Source organism: Equus przewalskii, chromosome 13 (assembly GCF_037783145.1).
Source record: "Equus przewalskii isolate Varuska chromosome 13, EquPr2, whole genome shotgun sequence".
Lineage (NCBI taxonomy): Eukaryota > Metazoa > Chordata > Mammalia > Perissodactyla > Equidae > Equus > Equus przewalskii.
In genome coordinates this window covers 84,892,141-84,904,524 of record NC_091843.1, presented here as the reverse complement: position 1 = coordinate 84,904,524, position 12,384 = coordinate 84,892,141, and the positions used below count along the sequence as shown (strand labels likewise).

Genomic DNA, 12,384 nt, shown 5'->3' with positions numbered 1-12,384 from the left:
AGGCGGGCGAATGTCAGGGCCAGGAAAGTCAGCTGAAGCTGAGAGGACAGACAAAGGCCACAGGTTTAGAGCCAGAGGCCAGGATCCAGAGCCCAGGAGGTCAGTGAGAGGGCAAGCCCAGCTGTTCCCGCAGGCACCTCAGAGCCGGGCGCAGGTGCGGGTGGTCTCGAGCCCACAGGGTCTATCTGGGTGTGGGTCCTGGCGCTGACTGAGGCAGAGAAAGACAGGGAATCCTGATGCACTAGAGCCCAAGGGACTTTCAGGACCCTCTTCTGGCATCCCCCTAAAGAGCTGGAAGATAAGGAGCACCTTGTTAAGCACAGAACCCTGGGACCTGAACCACACCTCCTGAAGCTTGGTCACCAAGGTGTCTGATGAGCACTTCAGGTGACCCTGCTCTTCGAAAGTCTGGGCAACACTCTTTAAGCCAGTGGTTTTCAGGCTGGGCCCCACAGAGCCCTGAGGTCTCTCAACGCTTCCTTAGAGCTACAGAAGGATGCAGTAAGAAGGAGGGGGAAGGACTGAGTGTGTGAAAGTCGAGGCCCCCCACCCTGCTACAATCTGATAATGGTGACTAATAGGAGCAAATGCTTATCGCACCCTTCTAGACTAAGTGCTACACGTCCATCAGCTCTTTAATCCCTACCCTCACTCTCTGAAGCAGGCATTATTATAATCCCCATTTTATAGATGAGAAAATTAAGGCTTAGTGGATAAGTCGCTTGTCCAAGGCCACACACTCAGTAAGTGGCAGAGCTGGAATTCAAACGATAAAAACCCTTCCCATCGTGTTATCCTACCCTTGAAGAAGCCCCCCCTGTATGTGTTCTACGTGTTGTTGGGCATCTCGTAGTATTTAGTCTATAAAATGGGTTCTACTGCTAACAAAGGTGTGAAAACACGTATTTAGTCTGACCCCTACCTCTTATACAAGAAAAATCAAGGGCCCAGAGAAGTGACCTTGTGGTCACAAGATCACAAAATGGGAACATAAAGTTTGGAGATCTGGCCTGAACGAGGCTGGTGGCTTCCCTAGAGGCCGGCTCTGAACTGGGCTCTGCCCAGAGCCAGCATGTGCCCTGGGCCAACACCGCCTGCGACCTTTCCACCTGCAGACTGGAGGGCTGCCGCCTCATTTCCTAAGCTGGCGGACGCCATCTGCTGAGAAAGAGTTATGGCCCCTCTGAGGCCTGGACCGGGTACCAGGGACACTCAGCCAAAGAGGAAAGGAAAGGTCAAGGCTTATTGTGAGTAAATTTCTCATCTTGTTACGTGAGACCATGACTCCTTTGTCAGCCCGCCTCGAGTCCCTACCACTGCAACGGAATCTGATCCTCTTTTATTCCTGTCCTAATTACTGTGCATGTGGCCTGGAGCTTCTGAAAGGGAGAAATGTTTTCTTCTAGGTGGCTGCATTTCAGGTGCTGGTGACTTACTGCTGCTTCTCTGGGACTGGCTCATCCATCATTCGGAGATGTTTTGCAACTGAAGGGCAAATGCGTTTCTCAGAGCAGCAGCCTCCACTCTCATCCCCAAGCCAAAGCCAGGCAATCAGGAAAGGGCTAGGGGAGCAGCCATCCCCTGCGTTCCCAAACCCACCATCTGGGAAGTGAGTGTGCTGCCTTCTGCTCCCACCAGGGAACGGACACAAGGCAAGATGCCTGGGAGGGCTGCCCCTGGGACAGGGGGTGTCTGTCCGCCTGCCATCCCTCTAGGGGGAGAAGAAAGGGTTTAGAAGCTGCATATTCTTTGCTTGAGGAATCCAGCTGAGCCTCCGAGTTGATTTATTTGATGGAGCATCCAAGACCCGATGTTTTTTCCAGCGCTGCTGTCAAAACTATCTTTCCGTGTTGAGAAATCAATTTTCCTCATTTGGCTGAAATGGCTTTACAAAATGTACATTTGAGAGAGGCCTTCCTTCTGTAGGATACTTCTTGAATGGTGTGCCTCTTGACACATGCTCTCTCTTGGAGGCACTTAGATTAGACCGGGTCTTGACTCCCTTTATGGCCTCCTTGCCCTCTCAGGTTTCTGAAGAAGGCGGTTCCACCAGGTAGCTTGTAAGCATCCATTCCCATTACCTAGCAGACGGATTGCAGACAACTTCTGCTTGCATCTTTCAAAGTAGTCATACCCCTGATGCGTCTTAGGAGAAAGTCCCATGCTAAGCAAATTTGACCAAGGAAATCTGACAGGTACAGCAAGAGACAGCCCTGCAATGCCGCATCCCCATGTGGGAAGACAGCTGAGCGGGTAAAATGAGGGAGGAGCACAGGTGCATTTAGGAGGGAGCAGGTGCAGGGGAGGCTGGCTCTACCCTTACGCTCTCGGGGGTCTTTTTGGCTGGGCCTGAGAATTAGATGGACAGAAGACAGATCAACAGGAGAAAAACATACAAATTTATTTAATATAAGTTTTAGGTGACACGGGAGAACCCGTAAGGAATGAAGACCCAAAGAAAGAGCAAAACCTACTTGCTTTTATGGTATATTGAACAAAGAGAGGCAATGGTAGAAAAGCCACCACTCTGCGGGGAGGCCGAAGGAAGATAAGAATGATTTTAACAAGGTCTGTTTGTATAGAATTCTCTTGATCTCAACTTATCCTGGATGATAAGAACGTTACTTTCCTTCTGGTGTAGAGAAGACATCTTTCATATGGGAATTTATCTCCTGCTTTTAAGAAAAAGAAGAATCGTCAGAGTGTTTTTCACATATTTGCTATTTTTTAAAGTGCCTTTATCTCAAAATAGTCACTATGCCAGAGTGGCGTATTTTGGGTCGGCATGTTGTGAACTCCTTCACGATGCAGGATGAGAGAGGCAGCAGAGTGGGGTAGCTAAGAGTGTTAGTCTTCTGACCAAGCTGGGTTTGAATCCCGGCTCTGCCACTTACAGCTGTGTCTCTGTGAGCACATTCTTCACTCTCTTCTTGGTGGCTTCTTCTGAAAATAGAACTTCACAGAGTTGTCAGAATTAAATGAGGTAAATGACATAGAACGTTTAGCCCTGTGTCTGGTACATGGTATGTGCTCAATAAGCATTAGCTGTTATTATTTACCCCTTTCTGGGAAATCATACGGATCCCCTGGCCTAGATGGGGACCTGGCCAGTGAGGTTTGGATTCATCCCTGACTGTGGTTTCTCACCCCCTTGGGCTGCCATGTTTTCCAGCAAAGTTGGCAAGTGGAGGGGACCACTCCAACCTGCCATGAGACGTCGGGTTCAGCTTCCTGAAGCAAGCAGGCTGGATGGCAGGTGATTCACTCAGAGGTGAAGTCCTCTTCAGTCTCCTGTCCCCTCCATTCTGCTATGTCAGAGGGACTTTTCAGTTAATTAACAGAGGAAAGAGCACTTACATTCAGCTCTGCCTTATAAAAAGACCTGCTGGTGTCTTTGCAAGCCCTGCCCCATCCCAGGCCCCAAGGCAGAACATGTGTGTCTTGTTTTCAGTCTTCTCAAAAGAAGGGTGAATGACTCTCAGATAAATACACAAGCCGCAAGAATAATTAAATGTGGCAGTGTTTAAAGTCAGGCCCTGGCTTATTACTGTCCTCCCACCCCCACGAGTCTGTGCAGAGCCCTTGAGCAGAAAGAAATAAACACTCCTGGCGCTGCGTGGCGAGATGCAGTCAACCATGTTTATGAACTGCATGCAAGCTCCCCAGCCGCAGCCTCAAGGGCTGTCCCATGGGTCAATGCAGCTGTCTAATAAAAGACCATTTTCGTAATCAGTGTTCAGTGAAAACGTACCATTTTCATTTATGGAAACAGCGAAGCCACCTGCTATTTAAAGGCCCCCTCCTCCTCTTCTTCCTCACCCTGGGGCTGAATCTTCCAGCTCACTCCCTCAACCAGCTGCGTCTTGTCAAAGTTCCAGGCTCCTCCCTCAGAAACATAAATCTCTCTGACCATCCACCCTGTGTGCATTGCTTTCTATACTCGATCTGGAGTCTGGGATTATGGCCTCACGCACCAAAATAGCTTCAACAAGAGTGGTCAGCTGAGGAGGAACGAGGTGTACCCTACCATGTGAAGAGTAAATAGACAATGCCTCTCCCTCAGAGTCCCGGCTCACTGCTTCAGTCCGCGCCCGTTCCCACATAGCTCCGGCTGAGTCAAGCACTGACAACGGAGCAGGCGGAGAGGAGAGAGGAAGAGAAGAAAATGCTGCTGTGGAGACAGGAGCACAGGAACCCAGAGTGAAAGGAAGGCCCTGGGAGCGAACAGAGGGAAGAAAGCAAAACAAAGAGACAGATGCAGCAAAACCTCTCTTAGACAGGCGGTTTGGGGAATGGGGCATTTGGCTAGAGGAAGTTCCTGGTTAACTGTGAATGGGGCCAAAATCTTTTTATCTTAACCCTTAATTTAGGAAAGCTTTCTACATAGCGTTAGCTCACTTTATCTCCCCTGCAGCTGGGGACCATGGGGTCTTACAGCATCTCAAAGGGCGGCAGTCTGCACGTGAATGCCAAGTGCACGATGGTGAGTCTGTGGAAGGAAGTGGCCCCGCCTGGATGAAATATATGCTGAACCCCTGTTTCTCCTGAAAGCTGAATCCCTAATATAAACCTGTTTTTTCATTTTTTTGACTTATCTTGATCATGGATTGCTGAGAATTTTTGTTAAAGTTTAACTGCATAGTACACTCCTATTCATTCTTCAAATCTCAATTTGAATATCACCTCCTCTGTGAAGCCTTTCTGATTACTTCTTCCTCTCTCCCCTCAGGCCCTCCCAGGTATTCCTCTCTTGGCGTGGCACTGTGTTTAAATAATTTGTTAATATGGGATATAGTGCGCACGTGATGGAGGGAGGGCTTCAACTATGAGCCTGCTTGTTAAGAAGCTGATCTCCAAGTCTTTGTCTTGTGATTGTAATAAATTCCAAGGACTGGTCAACTCCTAGGAGTCAGATAACAAGTTCTGTCTTACTGTTATACCCCCAGCTCATGGTCAGAAACAAGGGAGGAGAAATTCTATAAATAGATAAGAGGAGAGGGAGAGAAACCATTTATAGGCTTGTTGATTTAATTGAGGCTATTCTGTGTCTGCTTCCCTCTGATGTACAAAACAAAGCACCTCCTACAATGTTTCTGAGTTCTGAAACAAGTCAGAAAGATGGTATTTCTCTTTCCATGAACCAATCCAATCTCTAAATGCGCTGTAGAGGGTAGGGATGGGGTGGGAGCTTAGGGCAGAAAGCCAGTCAGCAGTTAGGAAGAGCCAAATAGACAGAGTGTCAGATCTGTGAAGTTGAATCTAAGGATAGATTGGAAACCAACCAAAAGAGAGATGGGCAACCCCACTCCCACTAGCTGAGTCTCTGTTCTGTAGGCCATAACAGAAAGTCCCAAACAGTCCTTGTTGGGCCATGATCTGTTGCTGAGAATGGAAAACCAAGAGTGAAGCAAAAAGAGGGCAGGCCACTTGCCTTGTGTCCAGTGGCACAGCCCTGTTGTGCCACGTCTCTGGGCCAAGAGACAGCTGCCTGGCCACTGGCCCTGAGGCAGCTCACTTTGGAGGGCCACGGAAGGAGCAGACGGGGCTGGCATCTGGGAGATTAGCGCCATTTGCCCTGAGCTCAACAGAAACCCCAGATCCTTCTCTTCCTGGGGCCTCCTGCCGGTGTCTGGCCCCCAGCAGGTCCTGGCAACCTTGCATCCGCCTGGCCATGATGTCAAGTCTAATTTAAGCCAGGAGCCTGATGATCCTTTTAACAGACCTCTGAAAAGGCCTACATGTTGCTTAAAAACCAACCAACCAACAGCCCTCTTACTCTATGGGTTTTACAGACGAGGGAATGTGTGGTGAAGGCCTATAACAGAGGTTGCAACACTATCCTGTAGGATTCCCAAGGTAGACAGCACGTGTGCCAACCTGGCAGACAAACTGCCCATGGCGTTTATGAGCATCAACTATGTGTGCGGAGCTTCAACTACATGATGAAACAGGAAGCACACGGGACTTGTCCTCAGCATGTCCTGCTTCCTCTGGCTCCTGGAGGGCAGGACCTGTCCTCATCTATTCTGTATTCTCCGTATCTAGCACAGAACCTGACAAACGGTAGATGCTCAGATGCTCCCTGAATGAATATAATTCTATTTTCAGAATTTGGTTATGACTGGATCAAGTCTGGCCCATCGTCTCTTTGCTCCTTCGTAGGATGAGCTCATTGAAGGTCCCTGCAGCCCCCAATGGCTCACCTGTTACTCAGCTGCCACCACCTCAGCAGGAAGGCAGGCTGCTCCTCCTGCCAGCAGGTCAGAGCACAAGGGTTCTGCCCCAGGCCCACTTGGACCTACTTTAATTCACTGCTTCCTCCGTCTTTCTTGTCTTCCTTCCTCTTTCCTTTCTGGCAGGGTGACCAACTGTCTCTGTTTGCCCAAGTCTGAGGGGTTTTGCAGGACACAGGACTTTCAATGCTAAAACCAGGAAAGGCCCAGCAAACCTGGGCAAATTGGTCATTCAATTCCCCTTTTCCCTTCCAGAAGTGTTTAATGAACCATGCAGCAGGCCAGCCCTGATCTAGACCCTGGGGGCATGTCAGAAACAAGATAAAGCTTCTGTCCTTAGTAATCTCACAGTCTAATGGACTGGGACACAGTGGGCAAGATGTTACAGAGCACCGAAGAGAGGCACACTAGCTGGATGGATGGGGAGGCTGAGGAAAATTAGGGAAGGCTTCCCTCAGGGCAGGACGTCACAGAGCATCGGGGTCAGAAAATGTGAGTAGTCAAATGCACCTAGTCAGGGACACGGAGACAAGGATTTCCTTAAGAGGTGGGAGTGTCCACCTACCCGGGCGCTCTGATGCTCCTGAGGAATCAGAGGAGATTAACAGAGGATGACAACGTCAGATATGGTGCAGCACTACTATACTGGGAAAGTACACATCCCAGCTGTGTTGGGATGACTTGACTTGTTTTGCTCAGGGTAGTAGAGCTAATTACAGAGCCAAACTCCCTTTGCTCTGGAGTAAGGAAAGGTTCATTGCATTTCCATCCCCTTCTCATCAGCTTCATCCCTCCCTTCTGTCCCCTACATCTGTCCTCCCCACATCCAGAACATAAATATAAGGAAGGATCTTGGACCAGTTGTAAGACAGGCGATCATTTTAGTTCCTTTCTTATTGCACCTCAAGCCTTGATTTCCACCACATCTAGAACTCAAAGACTGATGAAGCTGGAGTTGCGGGTCACTAGTGCCTTTTGGCCTAGGATTTCAGAGTCTGAGTTCCACACCCACATTGGGCAGCTCTTGAGCAAGCTCAGGGCTTCCAACCCCTCCTTCACATCATCTTTCAGATAGCAGGGCAAGGACCTTAGATATTCAGTGGAAGTCTACTCATGGCCTGTTTTTGGTCGGTCTCCTCATGCTACTCTTGAAACTGGATAACTTCTGGTCTGTCTGGTTTTTCTGGCTTTAGCGACTTACTGCCCTGGGTATCTTTGCTGGCCACAGTGGTTGCTGAGACCAAACGATGACAGGTGCATCTGAAGGGGAGCCTTGTACTATTCCTTCAGTTCTGTGTTAGCCCAAGCTGCCCACCACGTGCACACACACCTGCAGCACAAGGAGTCGGCACTCCTGGTGGTTCACTTCATGTTAGCTTGGGGTCCAGTGGGAAGCGGCTGGAGGGCTTAGTGGTGAGTTTGCTAATTTCCGTAGAGGGGAGCCTGTTTGCTGGTGGATGGGGGCCTTTTGGGTTTCTCTAATTTGACTAGGTCAATTACTTCTCTCCGGCACTGAATTCATGGGGTAATTAGAAGTGATGACTTACAATCAATTTAGGGTTTTTATTCTATTCAGTTAAAAGTAATTTTTAAAGAAGTTTCACCTTGCCCTACGTGCACCCTCCACCCACACCTTAGCAACATGTTCTCTTCTGACTTATATACTGGAGAAGCCTTGGTATGAGCCTAGGGTAGGATGTCTTCATCTGACTGCCATGGGAGTGGATTCCTATGAGTCTCCTTCAGGAGGGCAGTGGCCATGTCTCAGGCCCACCAGCTTTGGCAGCTGCGTTATCTAAGGACTGCTAAGCTGCCTTAGGAGAGGCGGCACTAGGGGAGGTGGGGGCTGGGTCCCCTGTTTGTTTGAGGGCCAGAAACACTGAAAGCCCCTCAGGAGCCTGATCTCTCCTCTGCACACCTTGCTGCTGACTTTTTGGAGCAGCCCAGCTTCCCAGGACTGAGGTCACCAAACCAATGGGAGGAGGACACCTTGGACCTGGGTAAGTGGTCCTTTCCAAGCTGCTGCACAAAGGGGCCAAGGAGAGATCAAAAGATAATGAACTCCTTTCTGTATCGGATATGGTCCTCCTTCAGTAGAGCATGTCACTCTTCCTACAGGAGCCTCCCTTTAACTTTTCTCTTCTCTTTGCCCAAGTTCCTTTGCAATTTCTTATAGAACTTCTTCCTACCAGCTGTTTCTTCTAGACTCCACCTCGTTGTGAGTAGTCTGTTCTCATGAATTCAATAATACTCAGATCTGAATTCACGGTATCATCCTACTACTGTAAGGGATGCCAAAATGTACAAGGCACGTGGCTTCTTTCTCTTTTTGAAACATATTCAGCTGTGACTGGAAGTGGAGCGACAATAAAGGAAAAGAGTATGCTGAAAGCATTAGAAACAGGCTTAGCCACCCAGATCAAAACATGAAGGATAGAATGAAGGGCCCCCGCAACCCTGATGGAGTGCCATGTCAAGACTGAAGTGCTTTTCGATGAATATCGCTCAAACTAGCTTTGTGATGACAAGTACAATGATGACATTGGTGACGAAGATGAGAAGGAGGAAGATGCCAACTGCAATGATGTGATCTGAGTGTTTGACCAAGCGCCATGCATGAATTGATTTGGTTACTGAAAGCTTTATACTGGGAATGCCCAACAGTTTCATGGCAATTGGCCTCTTGGATTGATCATCAGTAGCTGTTTAAACTGAGTGGTGAAGGATTCTGGGGTTGCATCAGGGTCATCTGCAGACATGCAGTGGCCAATTAGTGATGTCAGATGCAGCCAAGAAAGGGAGTGGGGAGCAAGAATTTCATACACTTACGATCTGCAGCTTAAACTATGGTTTGCTTGTGTCTCTCCTCGTTGCACAGGAGTTGAGTCGCCTTAGCTGTTTCATGCAGTATTGGGTTACTTATGAGACTGCTGTAACTGGTTGCTCACCCTTTACTGTTCTCTACTGTATGCCAGGTGCTCCACTGCGTTCGTTGACTGCCTTATCTCCGATTCCTCAGGAGGGCTAGGAAAGTGGCCTTTCTTAGCGTAATCTTGTGTCCAGAGCCCACCCTCTCCCTGCTTCCTGGAGGGGCATAGTCAGTTTTTTAGGGACAGGGCTGATGTCATGATGATTTCAAGTGATTTGGCCCAAAGACAACATCTACTCCCTGAACAATACCCGTGGAAGCTTAACACAGTAACCCGAGTGAGTCACATTTTCCCCGTGGATGTGATTTGCAGATGTCGGGCTGGAGCCTCATCAGGGCTGCCTTCTGAAATGGAACCTCCAGATAGCAGCAGATGGGCTGCAGAACAGCCTTCCCAGAAAAAGAATACTCTCCTATAGACCAGCAAGAGCTCTGATCACACAGATGCAAGCAAGGTTTCCAAAGAAATCAAAAATGAGAGCTTAGAGAATGGGCGTGGAAAATTCCTTTTACAGAAAGATTCAAGCTCTCAGTATACCCGATGAAAAGGGATCATTTTTTTTCTTAAACTATATTCACAAATACTGGTTCATTTGATGCTCATAATAACTCGTGGATGTGGATGTGGACATGGGCCGTGAAGACGTTATCCTCCATTTTCTAGTTGGGGGAGGGAGAAAGAGCGTCGGTGGCTTGCATCTCAGGGCCCACAGCGAGCCAACGATTGAGGCCGGACTTGGGTCACTCCTAGAAGGGGTTCTCTCAACTTCATCCTGCCTCCACCAACTGGGATAGGCCACCTGAGTTAAGTGGCAATCCATTTATATTTCTTCCAGAGAGAAATGTATTTTTAAAAAAATAAAAAAGAGGGGGCTGGCCCCGTGGCCGAGTGTTTAAGTTCGCGCACTCCGCTGCAGGTGGCCCAGTGTTTCGTTGGTTCGAATCCTGGGCACGGACATGGCACTGCTCATCAAACCACGCTGAGGCAGCGTCCCACATGCTACAACTAGAAGGACCCACAATGAAGAATATACAACTATGTACCGGGGGGCTTTGGGGAGAAAAAGGAAAAAAAATAAAATCTTTAAAATAAATAAATAAATAAATAAAAATAAAAAAGAGGATCAAAAATTTTCTCAAATAAACATGGAGAAATAAAGTATTTTAGTTATATTTTATGATACATTCAAAGATTTTTTTTTAAGGTAGAAAAACTGAAGGACAGAAGAAAGTAGAGTCAAAAAGGAATGAAAAAAGACACACCCAGATTGCCACACATGCCCAGGACTTATACGGAGTGAGAGCCCCATGGTGCCACTCTTTAGGACATAAAAGTGTGGTTGTGCGTTCACAGTGATAAGCAGAAATATGGGGAGTGCTCCTGAGATCTGGTGACACTGAGGATAAAATGTGGGCCAGGAACCAGAGGTCTCTTGGCCCTAGCCGAAAACGAGACAGATAAGTTCCTTAGGTGCAGTGATGTTTAACTTCCAGAACTAAGCTATAGCTCTGGCATCAGCTCATTCTTTATGGTAATGAGCATTAATGACAGAGGAGCACATGGACTACAGATGGTGAGAGGAAGCATGGGAGAGAAAACCAAAGTCGCAGCCTTTCAACAGCACACTGCAATCCCCTGGGAAGCTCTGCACCCCTGATGCCTGGGTCCCCCTCAAACTAACTGAATCAGGGTGCTGGCCATGGGACCCAGGTGTCAGGACTTAAAGAGTCCAGGTGGTTCCAACGTGCAGCCGAGGTTAAGAACCCTGGTTTAAGAGATTTGTCTGAAAAGGTTGACTTAGAAAAGGAAGATGCACTGAAGTAACTGACATGAGATTGGGGGATGGCCACACAAAACCTTCTGGAAAAGAGACTGAGGAAAATAGATGGAATTGACTGGAGAGGACAGAACACAGGGCGTGTGGTGGTTGGCAGCCACTTGCTCTCTCTGACTGAACTTCGTGGGCAGATGTAGAAGGGAATCGAGGGGCGTCGCTGGAAAGTTTAATGTAAGAACATCTTCCCTCCTTTTGCCTTAATTAATCTTTATTCTAAATGAAATGTTTCAAGGGCTGGGAGGAGGGTACTCAGTTTCCCAGCGCAGTAGGTGCTGGTCCCTCTACCTTACCAGCAGCAGGTGGGAGGACTTCTCACCTGAGGGAACACACCTGCTCTCAGGGGGGCTCCTAAGGTTGCCCTCCCCTTAAGAAGGAAAGCCCCTGACAATGGATAGAATGGCCATACAGAAAGCCACACCAGTCACCAATGAAGGCCAGGCCAGCAGGAAGTTGGTAGTGGCGTGTCAGTGAGGGGCTCTGAGACAACGTGTGATGAGAATAGGGGGAGGAATCCAAATTCCTTCTGAGACGGGGTCAAGATGAGGAATTTCTCCTTTTGGAAATGATTGAATGAAGCTATGAGATTTCATTTTAGATCAACATTGATATCAGTGTCACTTGACATTGATACCTCACCCTGGGGATCCTTGGCATCATCAACCTCCACACTCTGTTAGAATAGATGCTCCCTGAGGGGCTCTTTCTTATGCATCTGTGCCTCCTGTGAGGTGCAGTTTAGCACCTACCCAGCATGTAGTAGGAACTAAGTGAATGTTGGTCGGGTGAGCGATTAGATGGCAGCTGCTGTTGTGGGGGACATTATGGGCTAAATTCTCCGCCTCCCCCAGAAAAGCAGGCCCCATCTCCTGTTGCCAAGGGAAAATGGGAATGCTCTCTGTGAACATGGAGTCAAAGGAGGCATTTCCACTCTCCTTCCAAGCTCATTCAAAATGGCAGCAGAGAAGAGGATCTGCCAGAGGCATTCTGGAGGTCACATTTAAGATTGTGGCACTTGGAAACCCTGGGACAAGGGGGCTGAGGGCAGCAGGGGGTCAAATGGCCCGTTCTTAGTCCTCAGGGCAGGGCCAACACTTGGGGGAAGCAGTTGAGGGACTACAGCACAGGTGTCACTGTCTCTCAGACAACATAGCTGGTGATCAAGAGATGTTTGAAGATGCCGAAGTCCTTTCCAGAAGGCCAGAACCACTCTGAAGTGGAGTGTCCAAGTGGGCTTGAGGACCGGATTTTTCTATCAGTGAGAAAGCTCTAGTTTCCTCTGAAGCAGTAGGTCCTGAGTAAGGTTTTGGAGACCCTCTGCGCAAACGCCTCCATTGCTCAGTCTTGCTGTTTGGCCCACAATATGCAAAGTTTCCAGACTGCTTCT

General features: G+C 48.5%; 1 long non-coding RNA gene across 1 annotated transcript; it reads right to left on the bottom strand.

Annotated features, from left to right (window-relative positions):
* Window positions 1-2,461: 2,461 nt before the first annotated feature.
* LOC139075357 (uncharacterized) lies at window positions 2,462-3,935 on the bottom strand. The gene is made up of 2 exons (XR_011525706.1): window positions 3,752-3,935; window positions 2,462-2,955 (listed from the first exon to the last, which is right to left on the bottom strand). It is a non-coding gene; the product is annotated as an uncharacterized lncRNA (long non-coding RNA).
* Window positions 3,936-12,384: the final 8,449 nt, after the last annotated feature.